This window comes from Zosterops lateralis (genome assembly GCF_965231275.1).
Source record: "Zosterops lateralis genome assembly, chromosome: Z".
Taxonomy (NCBI): domain Eukaryota; kingdom Metazoa; phylum Chordata; class Aves; order Passeriformes; family Zosteropidae; genus Zosterops; species Zosterops lateralis.
In genome coordinates, this window is record NC_139800.1 from 62,088,026 (window position 1) to 62,105,888 (window position 17,863).

A 17,863-nucleotide genomic window follows, 5' to 3' on the forward strand; every position below is an offset into this window, starting at 1 on the left:
AAAAAAAAATAAAATAATAAAAGCAGACAGGAAGAACCTAAAGTATCTGGAATATAAGCATTATTTAATGCCATTTTCAGCATTTTAAATGGGAATGTTAACTTCTTTGCAGCTGCTTACACATTTCAGGAGAACATGGTGCTAAGCAACAGCATTAGATCGACACTGAGTAGGATAGGTCTGAGATATCAAAGAGATAAAACCCATAATAATTCATTGCAATACTTGAACTCCTGGTAATGGACTTTGTATTTCTAAAGATCAGAAATCAGCACAAAGCTCTGCACTTTCATAAAAAGAATAATTCCTACAGAAAGAACAGTCAAAGAAAGAAATTAGAGATATTACAATAAATGAGAACAAAGTTACTGCAATGTTTCTCTCTTTTTGGAAATTCTAATTTTCCATACATTTCTGCTCAAAATAAACAGCATTCTAGAGCACCATGTGCACTTTATTTTAGGATAAAATATTAAAAGACTAAACGGTTGAAAATATATTGGAATTGTTTTAATTATTCAGTATTTTTAATGAGCTTGACATACTCAGAAATTACAAAGAGCCTTAGGACCATCAAACCTACTGTGTCTGCTGCAGCTGGCACCTGGAATGTCTATTTCATCCTAAACAACAGTTTTTCTGATTCCTAAGTATTTGAAACAATCACAGATATGGCTGAAACCATGAAGATGGATGTAGACATTGTGTAAAAGTATTATTTTTTTACCTAAATACAACACTTCTTAGCGACTGAGTCTCCTCTGAGGAAGAGATGATGTGCTTGTAATGGCTATTTAAGATTCTTATGAGCATAAGAACTTTTGACAGGTTGTAGAATCCCAGAAGATAAGGAACTCCAGCACCAACAGCCAGATTGGAACAAGATGTGCAACCACCGTGAGAAAGAACAAGATGTGGCTGCAGATGGGGGCCCTGCAAAGGAAGGGCAGCACTTACCCAAGTCTAGTTCCTGAAGGTAAGAACAACACAGCACACACAACCACATGAGGCCAAGAAGTGGGCATGGATTGCAGGGGGGAAACAAGGCCACCCTAGACTCCCAAGGCCCTCCAACCCATTTCCAGAAAGATCTGAAAGAATGGACTGTGCATGATAAACTAATTTGCATAGAAAGTGAGATATCTATGCTCAGGGTGGGAAAAAGCTGTAAGAATGTACTCCCACCGAGCCTGGATGCATGCCCCATGGCCCTGGCCTTTCTACTGGCTAGACTGACACTGGAACTGATTGATTGATTGATTGATTGATTCTCTCCATTTTCCATGGCAAGCTTGTAACTTATAATAAAATTTGGTGAGTTTTATGGACTCTGACTTTTGTCATTTCTTTTGACCACAAGAATCTACAAATCTTGGGTGCTCCTTTTCCCCTAAGAGTGACATGTCCCACAAGTCAAGCACAAAATGATGACAGGTCTGGCTCATTTTTATCCTAAACTTATATAAATTGTAGTCAAGTAAACAGCACACTTACATTTTCTAGCTTAAATAGTCCCTCTCAACCAACCTTTAACACCTCTATTCTCTTTTTAAGATGCGGGCATATTGGTGTTTAAAAATCAACTGCAGTGCTGCAGAAAACAGATGAGTATATTTTCCCATCAAAAATACTCTACCTCTTCCTTATAAAAGACATGTAAAAAGAAGAAAGGATATTTGTATACAATTTCATTCTCTGCCTTGAAATTTCTTTTAACTGTAAAGCTGCACACTCTATAATCCATATAGAAAAGTCATTAGAAGATGAGGAGATGTGGGTACCACGGAAAACATTACCTTAACACTGATCAAGTGTATGTAGAAAAAAAATGGAGTGTATGTAAAATGCCTTTAAACAGTTTAATAAAATTGACATCACGCCAAAATAGGAGAGGAAATGTTTATATATATATATACACATGTAAATGTGGTATGAGTTTTGCCCATGTTTGTGCCAACCAAAAATAACCTCCTCTCCTCCTCACATCCACCACTACTGCTGTAAATTCTGAGAATTTGACTATCAGCTGTGAGAAGCCAAAAGGGAAGAGACAGCATGATTGTCACCACAAAATATGGGAAAGGAAAAGGCAGAAATATGAAAGCAGACACTCTTAAGCAGTTCCTTTCTTTTTAGCAAAGATGCCAGATTTGCACACAGATTTATCTTGAAAATTTGTAAACTAAGAATATTCACACTTGCAGGGAAGCAAGCTGCAACTCCTTGCACAATACAGGATCACCAAGGAAAGATAAAGGGAATTTGTTCTGGCATCTGTTCAATAGACTGACCTCCCAAGACTGGGTTAAGTATGTAATTTAAAATTTTAATCCTAGAACACTGGATAAAATAATATCCAAAAATAAAGGGTTAAGAAATATATAAATCACAAACAGGTAAATCTTAGAACAGAGGGTGAGAAGAGTATTTTTCTTGGAGGAATACGTTAAATGGTTGGAAACTTAAGTAAATAGGAAAAGTAAATTATACAATTATTTCAAATATGAAAATATTTTTAAGACTAAAAGCACTTTACAACTTCATGGAACTAGCTGAAATGCCCCCTCAGAAAAGAAGGAATGAAGATAAAAGGAACAAAACCTATGTGCATAGAAAGCTGGGCAAAACCAAAACAATGATATTAATCAACACAGATTTTTTTTTTAATGTCAGAAGAAAATTGTGTTTCGATTAATATTCTCAGTTTCTGTAAATGGTATTGTAGATCATAAAGTTGTTAATCATGTAAAAATCACTGCTAGACAGACGTATCAGCTATGGAAATGATTAACTCATAATATCTTTTTAAAAAAGTCAAAGAGAACCACAATTTAAAAGGCTCATGGCAAAAATGTATTAAAATTTTTAAGTATGCTTCAATTTAAATATACAAACCCAAAGAACAAACCACCAGAAAAAGCTCTAGTAACACATCTAGAACTCCACTGGGTACTATTACACAACATACCAATGCATAGCAAAATAGAATGGGCACCTTCTACTCTATTCAATGGGAAAGTTGTGTAGAAATCTCAGAACATGACTATTTGACTGGGGTAATAAATAATGTTAAAAATTAAAAAGTTTAAGTACTTAGAAGAAAACTCCAGTATGCATATTCTGTGACAGAAATTAAAATATCTTAAGCTTTTCGATATGACAGTACGCATATAAGATATGAAGATGACAGTACACATATGCTATCGTACAAGTATCTCCTTTGCAAAGCATGAATGCAAGTGACATTTCTCCTTGCACTTAAAAGATGGACAGTGCATGAAACAAGAGTAATTTCATAGAACAGAATAATTTTTTATGTTATTTTGGAAAGAGAAGAGGAGAATTTCTAAACCTAGCACTGCAGACCCAAAACAGGGTTGGTGCTACTGCTGGTGAAAGCTGCAACCCCTTTTTATATCATTTCTGGGTGAGGCACTAAAAACTTTGCTGATCAAGAATGATTGCCTCATGGCCAAATATCTACATACCCAAGGAGATGAAGTCAGTGCATGGGAATTCACATCTTATGCTATAGTGAAGTATTTTTTACCTGTAGTACTCTTTCAGTTAGGAAAAGACATTTGACTGATTTGTGGTCCTGAGAAACAATATTACTGTTTGCTGCCTTCTTTAGGTTTATTGTGCCAATATTAGTATATCTATTCTGTATAAAAGACACAACTTACTATGAGCTCAGTTTTCATTAATGAAAACCATATCCAAAACACACACAAAGAAAAAAGCAAAGTAACAACAATTTATTAGGAGTTAATGTATACTGCTTCTGAACAATGAATTGTAAAGCTCAGCATGTGATAGTTAATGGTCTTCATGCAGGTTGTGTGATAGAGCACAGAATGCATTAAAAAGCCCATTTTTCCCCTTTTAACAGCTAGTTCTACGGCCTCCTTATTTTTCTAAATTTGCTGAGCCTCTCTCTTTCTTTATGTTGTGGTAGTGAAGCATATTGCTGATAGCACAATACCTAGCACAACACGTCTTCTGCACCAATTTTGCAGGTAATTTCCTCAAGCACAAAAGAGACAACATGTATAGGACAGAGCTAGTCTGTAATTTACTCATGCATAACAAATTATCACTTTTGTCACTTTTCTAACAAAATCAAAATAATTTTCATCTCTTAGATTGATTTTTAACTGTGCTATTACAATATTATCCAATACAAGTAGTATCATGCATATTTAATTTTATTTCAGAGATAAAACATTTTGTCGAAGGAAGAGGAGGATAAACTGACAGAAAGTGAAACAATTCTTCATGTTAAAAATACTCAGCATGAAAACATCATTGCAAGGAAGGTAGATTATAAAGTATGCATTTATCCAATAATTTTAAATACCATAATTACACTGACTGCTCATCAAAAGACTCTTAAGGCTCATTAAAATCATAAAACATTTCTAATTAAATATATATTTAAATGAAGTTTCTATAACATATCTACATGGTACTTTAAATCAGACAAAGAAGTTCTGGTGAAAAATCTAATTGAAATTTAGGTAAGAATTAAAGCTTAAAGATGGGGGCACGGTGGCTGCCTTTTAATTAAAATTGAATATTACTGTGTTGTATCCATCTTTGCCCCAAACTTGTCCATTAAATAGTCAATCTTCATAAAATTTCATGTGCCAAATATTGCAATTTTTAAAAATGGAAATAGTAACTTTCCTATTTATCAACTGATGCAAGTGATATTTCCTTATATCTGATTTAACTGATGCTTTTAGAAGGGGACAAGGCCTGTGTTCCTATTAGTCAAAGCCAGGCTGAAGCACAAGCATCCACCCATATGTGTTCTTAGTCACTCTATTTTATCCCTTTCTGACATGAGTGCTCCTTTGCCAGCCAAGGCACTACAATACTGGGCCTTTGTCCAGTGCACTGGGGTGGTCCTTCAATATTCATGTATTGACTCCCATAAAGTGCCCTTCTTTCAGACTGCACACTTTCAAGTCCTTGAGATTTTACATCACTATCTATCTTCTGATCTCAAATAGCTTTGGTGTTTTTCAGGTTTATCAACAGCACTGCTCCTTCTCAGTCTTACTAAGATGATGGCTCCCTTTATTCTTCCAAGGATGTCACTATGATGCAGGATTACTTGTCTGCTAAACCTCTTTATTGTCATTTTGAGAACTGGACCAATAGACTTTCACAAGTTTCATAACCCAGTCTTCAGCCAGGTTCCATAGGATAAAGCTCAAAATGTATGCAAACATTGTCCATTAGAGTCTGAACTCATTAAGTACTATTCACCATCAAAGCTAGAAGGGATGTACAGAAGTCATCTAGCCCTGCACTAAAACCAGGTGTAACTATATTGGTTTGCTCAGATCCCTGTCCAGAGAAGACCTGAATTCCTCTAAGCACAAACAGTCCACAGCATCTTTGGGCACTTGCTCCAGTGTCTGATGACTCTCAAACCCAGCACAAATAGATGTAGCTATCCCTACTTATTTTCAACTTCGGTTGAACTGTATATAATTTGCTAACTATGTATTTTTTTTTTTCAAATTTTAGAGGTAGTTCTAGCAAACTAGTAAATATGAAGCTGTGTTAGAGCTTCCTATGAGTAAAAAAGGGAGACGTGGCAAAGTTTGGCTTTTTCTCCAGGTATTTTTAGAACATGAGCAATTCAGTCTGTAACTTCCTTTAAAGATGCAGACATCTAGTATGGAAGCTCTCATTGGCATTTGGTGACACTCAAGGGTACAAAATCTCCCTCCCATGATCTGATGAAACAAGGGAAAACTTTCTGTGGAAACACCACTCACAGGAGTGGTAAGGATATCCTTTTACAAAAGAACCTATTCAAAAGAGGTGACAACTCAAGGGTATAGGAGTAAAGCATATAGACAAGATGGTAAGAGAAGAGTAACAAGCTCACATGGAAAAGGAAGTAGGCGTGTACACAGGTAAGGGCAAAGCTTCACTAATATATGAAAATGGGAAGAGAAAAGACGTCTTCCTGTCTTTGAGAAGCTCAAAAGAACACAATCTGGTAGAAAAAACAAAAACAAAAACCCAAACGGCCTCCTTATAAGAGAATTGGCAATATAATTCTTTGGTCTTCTGTATGGAAGTTTCCGGTGGCACAATAAACCCATACAATAAACCTGATTTTTTAATACTTTTTTTTTTTTTTTTTTTTTTTTTTTAAACAGCCACACACAGAAATGTATCTCTATTTACCAGACTGCAAAAACAAGAAACAGAAAGATTATACTGGTCCATAGTTCACAGTCTTCTAAACTGTGCATTCTGGTTTTAACTGAAGAAGCAAAGGAACAAAATAATCCTTCAGCTCAGTTTTTTCCTTGTGCTCTATTTGTTCTCTTTGCTGCAAGTGGTTTCATTAGAAACAGAGGCATTACTTTCACAAAGATCACATGGGGCAATTTGACTCTGTTGTTAAAGGGATCACTAAAGAGATGTTTGCCTAGCTTCCTCATCCCTCCTGGTCACAGTGTCAGGTGAGCTCCTCTGAAACTGGGCAGTATTTCAGCAGGTGGTGAAGCTGGTGAGGCAGAGATTCATTTCCAGAACTCAATTTCAAAGGAAGGATATTTTATAAGGAATCTCAGCACATGAATATTGTGAGAGGTCAGAAGTTTTGTCCATTTTTCCTGGATCTTGAGTGACTATATTCCAGCAGCAGGGTCTCTCTGTCCAGCGTGAGCAAAATGAGAGGTACCACCTAGGAGTCTGGGCACTGCTAGCAGATTCAGTCTTTTCAGAGAAAATAGGGTAGCATACAGAGTAAATTATTTGAACTGTTTTGCAGGATTTTCACTCTTCATTGTCTGCCAGCTATATGATTGTTGGTTTCATATGGGATGTCTACTTTGGCATTTCCTCCTCCTCAATCCATCCATGTGGATTCACAGACTCGGACAACGGTTTGGGTCAGAAGGGATCTTAAAGATCATATCTCATTCTACCTCCCATCATGGGCAGAGATTTTTCTCTCATGTGTAGTCATCTTGTGGACCTTACAATTAAGAACTAATAAATAAATGCTTAGTTAAGTACAAACTGGTTGATAGGCGGTGAAAGAGAGTGGTGGTCTTGGGGTTTACGCAAATAAACTTTCCTGTCATGTTACTTTGGTGGACAAAACAATACCTAATAAGTTTTTCAAGTGCCTGGTGTTATGAATTCAGAAAATCTCACTACTGTATTTCCAATATTAGTGCAACATGCAAGAAGTACAGAGCTGCATAAAGGGTACACTGTTTGCATATTGTTTTTGCATTAGCTGCACTATAAATTTGAAACAAACCCAGAAAATCTACAAAAACAATAGTATAAACAAACTACACATACTTTATGTCATAATATACCTGTATATTGAAAGATGATATTATGTTTTTACCTTTCAACCATAGTATTCTCAGTGTGCCTCTAAGGATCATTATGTGATGCAGTTACCTTGAAGGAGTACAAGGGAGCCAGATGCCCTTTTAAAGCAAGATGAACAGTATATAAAACTCACTGACATCATTAATGCTTTCCACAGATTCCCTGTCACATTAAATGTTATATGCATGCCTCTGTCTTGCACAAAATGATAATAAACCATCATCACACTTAACGTTTTTGTACACACACCTCCTGACATAATACACAAAGAGGGAAGTCAAGGCTATCTGAAAGCTGTAATAATTCCAGTTCTACCCCTTTGATTTGCATTTTCTTAAGTAAGTTATAATTTTAAATGATTAGAAGAGAAATAGCATTTGTACATACATAATCAAATATGCATTTGCTCATTATATTTGAGATTACTTAAGCCATATTAAAAGACATGAGAGCCTTTGACTTGTTCTGAGTAAATAAAATAATATTATCTTAGTAGACTAAGCAGAACAATTTTTTTGAAGTGTGACACAGGAAAATCTTAATTTTGTCATTAATGTAACTTGCCATATAAAATCCTTGCTTGTTTAAGTACAAATTATTTCTTGCATGTTTAGGCAAAGGATGGGGCTACCATGGGAGGTTTTGTTGCAGCACAAGCCAGGAAGGAGAGATGCCTACTTTACAACTTTCCTGAAGGTAAAAAGAACTTTGCCCCTCTGGTTGTTTCTTCTGTTTTTGCTTCCTCCAGGACAATGGGCAACATGAAAAGAAAGTGCAAACCCCCCCAACAGTTGAAGAAATGCCTAGCTTCAATTCAGAGGATTCAAGAATCTCTGCTTAAGAGAATATTTGACTTTAAATACAGACAGCAGAATTTCTTGGGAAAAAAAAGCAAATTTTAAAACAAGGTAGATTAAAATGTACACAAAAACCTTAGAGTCGGACCACAACAGTATTTTAATTATTTTCTACAGATATTTTAAAAATGTATAATTGATAAAATTAACAGGACAGGTTTGCCATATCCTTTAAAATAAAATATCCATCTGTATTCTGAACAAGCATGAGATGTCACACACTAAGCACATCAGCAGGTCTTGGCAAAAGTAAATTTAAATAAGATATGTAGTGTGTTATGCACTGGTAGGAAGCACATGAATTAATTTCACCTGTCAGCTGAAAGTTGAAGGGGATGTGCCCAAGCTTTTATAAATCCTCATGCTACTTTTATTAATTAACATCTTTAAAAATCTATCCCTACTGAAAGCACCTTTAATATTTCACTTATTTCTTCTTCTAATCTCTTTTCTGTACCTGGAGTTATGTGATGGAAATTATATTCCTGAATTTCCCACATGACTGCATTTTAATCTTTCTTTTGTTTCAATACACGTTTTGACAGCACACAAATTTTGTGAGGAAATGCCTGGGCTGATACTTTGAACCGATTCACCACCCAAGTGGCTACATTTGGGCTAAATGAGGTGTGAAGAGCCTCATCTAGGGCCATCCTTGTATTTCTTCATGTAGCCTCACAGTAGCAGCTTCAAAAAATGATTTCCCACCACCCATCAATAGAAAATAAATTATTACCATTCTCACTTGTCAATGTGCTTGTCTTCACTTTGGCTGGCCTAATGATTGGCAGCTCAAAGGGAACATTTCCAGCCTTTCTGGAGCATGATTATGACTGAGTACACTACTCCTCTATGCATCCTGCCCAGTAGAAACATTCAGGGAAAGCAAATTATTTCAATGTTTGGCACTGATGATTAGAGCATTAGCCATGAATGCTAGAGAAGTTTATATTTGACAGTCAGGACTGTTTAGTTCCGACATTTATCCTCTAATTTTATTGCCTCTACTAAGTGTGAAGTTGCAGCATTCATGTATGTGCAAAGAATGTGCCAGAGTATATAATAATAATAGTATGGATGAGGAGAATGACTTCAGCAAGATCACAAGTCTTTGAGGCAAAGAGACAAACTATATATAAAAGTGAAAAAAATTTAAATTGTTTTCCCAGTTATTTTCTCAGACATATAAATATGTCTGAAAAAATAGGCTGCATAATTGTTCAAATGCCAGCTTAAAATTTCTCTGAATTTTAAAAAGAAGTTGAAGTTGACCTCTTTGGATGAACCCTGTAACAAGACAACAGCTGTTAAAAATCCCTTTGTTTTCCTTAGGACACAGAAAAGAAAATTGTAAGAGTATTTCAACAATGGCCACCTATAATGTGTAGTTTAAAAAAGCACTACGTATTCAAAGCCTTCATTAAGGGATCAACCGGTAAAGGGGAAATTATTGTGTAAATGATGCACTTAGTTGTTACTTGGGATATTGGATTGCTTAGTTTCTTCTAAAGGCAGCAATTAGGAGAATGTTATGTCTGTACAATACAATCACAAAATAGTTAGTATTTTTGCCAGCCTATAACCCATCAGACATCAAGTGCCACAGAAGCAGGGCACGGAATGGATGCTAGCTTAGCAAAAACACTCATCTATGATAAGGTATATGTACCTGGCCTTTGCAACATCTAACATACAATAGATCAGGGTCATGAGTCTCATCCACAGTAAACCATGTTAACTACCTGTCATGGGTGGGGAATGGTGTTCCCCAACATTAATAACAGAGGGTACAGACAGGCGAGCGATTAACACGGGAGTATTCACCGCATGAAACCAACAGTCGCTCCACTGCGCTACCTGACTGACCCTTTCCTGCCACTCCCTGCACATGGTGTGAGCTGGAACAGAATAATCACAGGCCATGCCTCTCCTGGCCGCTCATGGCTACTGCAAAAAGAACCCTGTTCTGGCTGGAATCCACAGGACACGATCACAGCAAAGTGTGAATTGCTCATGGAACTGTGCTCCTTGGAGAGATTAGACTAGAACTTTGCAGGAAAAGCTGATCATGTGTAGACTAAAGACTCAACAATAAGACAAGCTAAAAAAAACCAAAAGTGAACAATTTCTTTAAGTCTTACTAGAATTAGCTGTGGTTGGGATTGTAAGTGAAATGAATGAAGAAATTATATAACTTAACAAAATAGTAATTGTTTTGTGTATCTGTTAAGATTGTATAGATATGTAGTCTATTGCATAACTGGGGATAAAAACTGACCCAGAAATTATAATAAAGAATAAGACAGATATATATTATGTGGATAGGTATTTTCAAATATGTATCAACTCAACAATTTAAGTAATCTGAAGTTTGCAGTCAGAGAGAAACACCTAGACCAAAGTTTATATTAAAGAGAAACGAAAACCTTTCCCTATTTTTACACTCTCTGAACTGCCTGTCCAGAAACTTCAGTGTCCTGGTTCGAGTTCGTCCTACAAAATAATCCACTTACAAGTGCTTTCTCCACTCACCTGCTATAATAATGCTACAGTATAAAAAGACATATAGAAAGTCTTTCACAAGTTCAAAAAGTTTCTTAGAGGTTTTAAAGTCAGTTATGTAAAAAAGTTTGAAAATTTTGGTATTAATGGAAACCATTAATATTAATAATTAAGCTTCATATGCTGTTTTTCTACTTTGTTCTTTTTGCACACAGAACAGAGACAAATCTCTTATTTCAATATTGTGTTTACTACTAAGCATTCAATGAATGACTTTTTATGTAACTTACTACACACTCTAAAGCTTGTATTATTACAATTACTACCTATTTTCTCTCATGCTTTTCTCTTGCAGGCATCACTGCCCAGTTGCTTCACAAACACTAAGCCAATATTCTAAAAATATTTGAAATAGTATTTAAAGCATTTTAAAATACTTAAAACATTTTAGAAAATATTTAGCCAACAAATTTTTAGAGGAATAGACATTACCCTATTTAATGTATCACCAAAATGGAACAGGGATTAAAACGAAATTTGACTTCCTAGTTTGAGAAACCTTTAACGCATTATTGTTGAATACTTGGCACCACACCATGGTTTCCTTGCTGAAAGAACACCTCGCAGTGATTTAATCTACTGATGAATGCTCACATCTGTTCTAAGTAATATATCATAATCTCGGCTTCCAGTAGCCTGATCTGCACACTACACAAACTCTGCCCCAAGATGGCAAGAGTGGAAGAATTCAGCACATCATTCAAGTGCTAGGATACCAGTTCTTTCTCATCCTGCCCCTTCACACATTCCAGCCTCAGGAGCCAAGAAACGGAGATTATTCGTACAGCAGCTCAGTTCACTGTACAATCACAGTCCAGCAACAGCACAACCCATGCTCTTCACAGAGTGAAGGTGTAATTATATGAAAAGAAAGTACTGAATCCTGTAATTACAGCTCTCCCATGCTGTATGCAGAAAATGTTCATGTGTCAGGGTATCAGTTTTGCAATACTCTCTACAGATGTATGTATCTGAGGATAATACATTTTTCTTACAAGCATACGAGAGTCGTATCAAATATCTAATTAAATATTTGGGTGAGCATTTAACTTTATATGGTAATCAGATAAAGCTGAATTGAAATTTTATAGCTTCATATAGCAGAATTTTCTAAAAATTATACAGTACGATAATTCTCCTGTCTCCTGACATAACGAACAAAAATGTTAAATATTCTCTTCCTGTTATACTTTCTTAATACCTGCTATTGTCATCAGAAACATAATAGAAGGACCTTACTGTGCATACATTATTTTCTTTTGATTAAACAGGTGCACTGGAATTTAAATAATTTAAAATCATAATGAAATGCCCCATTTTTTCATTGCCTTTTTTTATAAACACATTTTGGCAATTAAATTCTGAAAGGAGACTTTTTTTCCTCCTTCTTTTTGAAAGTAAGATTTCTAAACAATGAGAATAGACAGATGTATTCATCTCGGAAAGCTGGAAGACCTTACCCAGACTGATCTGGTTGTATTGTTCATAAAGGGAATGACTCTTCCACATTATCTGTAGTTTTACTTTATTCCTTCATAATATTTTTTACTTGCTTAAAGTTGCTCATAATTTATAGGCTTCTAGATCAAATAAAAATGAGGGTTCTAAAACACTGAGATGAAAGATTAATATCCACATTATAAAGAAAAGGGGTTTTATTACAACAAAAGAAGGGGGGAATTGGTAAACCATGGCTAAATATTTTTGTAGTAAGAAGTCGCTACAGTACAATTGGATATATGTTAAATAATTTAATACGAAAACAACCCAATAGCCTGTGTGCTCAGAAATTACTGCAAAACTTAGAAATTCTAAATGATGTTCTAGAAGGCCTACTTTTTGTAGTTAGATGCTCCACATCATTTTCTCACAGAGTCAAACTCGAACCTTTTAGAAACATCTGGACGGTAACACCAAAAAAATCAACAGAAGGTATTACTGACTTTCAAAGGACAGGCCAACCACAAAAGGTGGGAGAACTCTCACATTAAGGCAACACTCATTGGCTCTGGAGTGAGCTAACACAACTAGTGCTCAGATATTGTGTTCATAAGTACCCAGGGTTTAAACACTTTAACAGTCTGTGGCTGGCTTTGTAGTTCTCTGACTCGTGCTATAAAAGGATAAGAAGTTAAAAAAGAAATAGCCACCATTGAATATGTACATATTGTAATCTTTTTGCAATTGTTTTAGTTAATGATGAATACCCTACATTTTTATCAGAAAGATCCTTATCGACCCTCACTAAGGAGTAATTTTGGCTTTGAGATTTAAAGAAAGGCCATCATCTCAGCTTCTTCAACAGCAAATGTACTATTTCTGGGTGTCTGAATCTACATGCCACAAGTTTCATTCATTCATTCATACCTGCCTTTGGGTACCAGTCACTACTACCTTTTTCTAAAGCACACTAGTTACTGAACAAAAACAAAAGAGAAGATTAAATTGGAGAAAACCTGAGTAACTTGTTCTGACAACAAAACCAGCGGGTTTTATAGAACTGGCATGACAATTGTAAGAAGGATAAATATTCATGAAAACTTTTGCTCCCAGAACTGGACTTCAGTAACATGTTACAGGTTAGTAGGGCGCATAAACAATATCATGTGATGAATATATGTCATAAAAACTCACGAAAGGAAGTAACACAGGTTATATAGGCCTGCAATAATGACTTCAAGAATGGCATTTACAAAGGCACCAAAAATCATTAATTCGCTGTAATACTTAAGTCTTTTGTTGAAAATTTCAAGCTATGAAAGATGCAAGCATGTGTTTATGGGAAACAAAACCCTCTAAATTTTAAGTAGTAGTAGAAAGAAAGAAATTACAATGTTTTCTTCTTGCAATATTCAGGTGATTTTCAAATAAATAAGAGTCCTTGAAAAACAGTACACAATCTTAGGCTATTGAGCCTATCCATATTTTCCTAAGTATGATTTTTAAAATAAACTGTTAAATTATTCTTTACCATTAAATTGATTTTAATGGCGCATGAATGCCAAATCCTTTACACCCAAAACTGAAGGCAACCATGTTGCTTATGTATACATGTCTATGCATGTACTACAAACATATGTTTAAAATAATACCATAAAACATTTACTTGTAAAAAATACCTTGGGTTTAAGCAAGATCAATCATTTTAATGATTTGAAAAGGTAACTATAGTGTTCTCAGTAGTTCTGAGCAAAAGCTTAGATATCAAGACAAGACTTAATCACAAGCCTCTTTCAAAGGATAAAGCTACCTTCTTTAATTATTACATGAGGATTTTGTAATTCAAAAACATAGTTCTTCTAATAATTCTGTCTAGGAGAAATTTGCATGTTTGAAATTGGAGACATTTTAAAATACCACAGTTAAATCCTGACTGTAAAAGAAAGTTCTTTTTTATATTTATTTCAGCTTCTAGCAGGTGGCCTTATTTTTTCAATAGTCACTAACTCTATGTATCTCATTTGAAGCAGCTATGTCCAACCTATAATTATTTTCTTCTAAGTAGAGTAATTCATGGTTAATTATTCAAAACGGTTCTTCTTCAAAATCAAAGCCACTTCTTGCCATGGCACTTTTAAAATGCATATTATAAATAAAATATTCCTCAATGCAAATTTTTGCAATAAGAGAGCGTCTATTTTGCCTTCTTAAATAGCATTAAAATCTTTGTATAGATGTAAGGACTCTGAGAGTACCAAAATCATAGACAAAATTATTTGCTGCTGCACAGGTACACATATTCCATGTACATTGTCCTGCACAGGATCATTGTCTTTAACTGGTAGTGACTAGACTAGAGCGTTTTTCTGGCATAAGATGTATCCAACAGTAATGAGGAAAATCCTGAGACCTCAAAAGCACTGCAAGAACCCAGATCTTCCTACCGTGTAAGGTAAGATTTGAACAAATCTCATTTAACTATAGCTTTGCTTATTCATAGTTGATGTAAACTTAATTTTTTGATGTAATACAGACACCTTACATGATTCAGGCTCCAGAGAGATATCACTGAAGTCCTGAAATACATAAACGGAGGTTATAGTAAATGTGGACAGAGTTTTTACCATGACCTATAGTGGAAGGACAAGGGGTAATAGCTTTAAACTGAAAGAGAATAAATTTAGATTCGATAACAGGAAGCACTTCTTTACTGGGAGGACAGTGAGACACAAGTGTCCAGGGAAGCTGTGTATGCCCTATCCCTGGAAAAGCTCAAGGATGGGGCTTTGAGCAACCTGATCTTGTACAAGGTGCCCTTGTCTATGGCAGGGGGCTGGAATTAGATGGTCTTTAGGCTCCTTCTAACATGGACTGTTCTACCATTCCATGAGTCTTTACACTTTGAAGTGCTACTGGAAAATTTGAATAGTTACTCACTTTCTCCATAAGGATTCTCTTCTGAACATCTCTAAGAATGAATTGGTGACTGCATTGAAATTATTCCTTCATTTGTCTGCCCCAGTTGGTGAATGCTGCTCTTACTCTTTGCTTGAGGTGTGATATGAAAACTCCAATTTTTCATGGCTAAGTCCATCAGATAAATTTGACTAAAACTAGCCAAGAATTTCAGGAGCTCTGGTCCTGCAGATTTCAGTAACTATGTGATTGGCTGAATTTTACTGTTAGGCAGTGAATAGTCATCTCTAAATTTAGAAGGATTTCACTATTTATATCAAGAGATAAAATTAGGTACCAATTTAATAACCTTGCTTTGAAAGCCAATTGCATGCTACATTCCTGCAAATTACATTTGGACTATGTATTGCAAAACAGTGTAATCTGCATGACCAGAGCTTTGACACGAGTGGTAATAGTGAAACATTGTGGGATGAGTCTTGTGACTGCAGTGCCCTGATGGATGTTTCTAGGCTCTTCAGAAGGAATATGCAGGGCAGACAAGGAGAAGGGGTCACACTGTACGTAATAGAAGGGTTAGAATGTATGGAGCTCTTGGTTGGCAATGGCACAGTTGAGAGCTTCTGGGTCAGAACCAAGGGGCAAACAAATAACAATGATGTCATCATGGGAGTCTACTACAGACTTCCCAGCCAGGACAATAACACTGATGAACTGTACTTTGAGGAATTAAGGGACACTTCCAAGTCAACTGCCCTTGTCCCTGTGGGGACATCAGCTTGTCAAAAATTAACTGAGAGCATCACACAGCTGAGACAACCCAGGCCAAAAGATTCCTAAGAAATCTGGATGACAACTTTATGGCATAGGTCCTAAGGGACCTGACTCAGGAAGATGCCCTCCTTGACCTACTGCTCATCTAAAGAGAGAATCTCATAAGCAATGTGGAGATTGGCATCTGTCTTGGCCACTGTGACCATGAGGTGATTGAGTTTAGAATCTCTGTTGAGAGCAGGAAGAGTGCCAGGAAGATTGCAGCTGTGGACATGAGGAGAGAAGACATCAGGCTGCTCAGGATATAAGTGAGTAAAGTGCCCTGGAAAATTTTTTTTGCAGTTGCTGGGGTCCATCACTGCGTTTTTTAAACATCACCTCCAAAAGGGAGAGGAGCAGCAATTCACAGATGTCAGAATGCAAGCAGGTAGGGCAGAAGACTGGCTTGGCTGAACAGGAATCCTCTCTTGGAAATAAGGCAAAAAAAGGCAAGTGGAAGCAAGGTCAGGTGACACAGGAGGAATACAGACAGGCTGCTGCCACTGTAGGGAGAACATTTGTGTGGCCGAAACTGGAGTTGAAGCTGCCAAAACCATGAGGGACAATCAAAGGAGTTCTTTCAAATAATTAATGGCAATAGGCAGTATAAAAACAACATTGGCTCATTACAGGATGAGGATGGATATGTATAAGGCAGAGGTGCTTAATGCATTTTTTTGTTTCTGTCTTCAACACGGATGATGGACCAAGGAGGTCTCAGTGCCCTGAGCTGGAGGACCATAACTATGAGAATGATGAACTCCCAGCTGACTCTGAAAGTGTGGGGCATCTGCTGCTCCACCTGGATCCCTGCAAATCTATGGGACCTGATAGGATTCATGCAAGAATCCTCAGAGATAGCTGATTTCACAGAAGTTCTTTTGATGATTTTGAGTGTTCTTGGGAATCCAAGGGTGATATCCCAGCTGACTGAAAGCTGGTGAACATTGTCCCAGTTCCAAGAAGGGCAAGAAGGAGGACCCCAGAAACTATAGACATGTCAGTCTCACTTCAGTGCCCGGTGAAGTTATGTAGAAGATTATTCTGGGAGGTATTGAAAAACACCTGAAAGACAATGCAGACATCACTCAGAGCCAGCCCAGCTCCATGAGAGGAAAGTCCCGCTCATCAAACCTGATCTCCTTTTAGGACAAGGTAACTCAACTAGCTGATCAAGCGAAGCCAGTGGATGTAACCCTTTTGGATTTCAGTAAAGCTTTCCATGCTCTCTCTCATAGTATCCTTCTGAATATAATGTGCAGCACACAGCTGGATAAGCACATCATGGGATGGGTGAGCAACTGGCTCACAGGTCAGACAGGAAGAGTTAAAGTGAATGGGGTGACATCAGACTGGTGATGTCTCACCAGTGGGGTTCCACAGGGCTCCATCTTTCTTTACAGCTGCATAATAAACTGCAATGATAAAGCAACTGTACACATTTTGATGAAAAGCAAATAAGCTCTTGTCCCAGAATTCAAGCATATGTGTGCTGGTACTTCTTTGAAACGTGTCTGAGTTATCGAGAATATAAAATATTACTAAGTCGTATAAGAGTCTGCTGTAGAACAGAATTCACTGTATCTTTTCTATTGAAGAAATTTTTGCTCTTTTGTGGCAAAAATGCAGTTAATTTCACTTGGAATAAACAACAACTGAACACACTCCAGCACACCTGTTTAAAACTTCATTTTGATCCAAGAAGTTATTTCTTGGCTCATTCCAGAACCTACCCAAAAATCATAACATCAAAACATAAAGAAAGCTGCCTTCAAAAATTACCATGATAGTATCAGTACAATGTTTTCCTCACAATTATGAAGCACAGATAAAAACCAGGGCTTTTAAGTCCCATATCCTGTCTTGGAAGTAATTTTTCATAATGATGCACA

At 36.4% G+C, this 17,863-nt stretch overlaps 1 protein-coding gene across 1 annotated transcript in view; it reads right to left on the bottom strand.

The window, feature by feature from the left end:
* Nucleotides 1-17,863, bottom strand: part of KIAA0825 — a 235,221-nt gene that overhangs the window by 14,263 nt on the left and 203,095 nt on the right. The gene's annotated exons all lie outside the window — the stretch shown is intronic.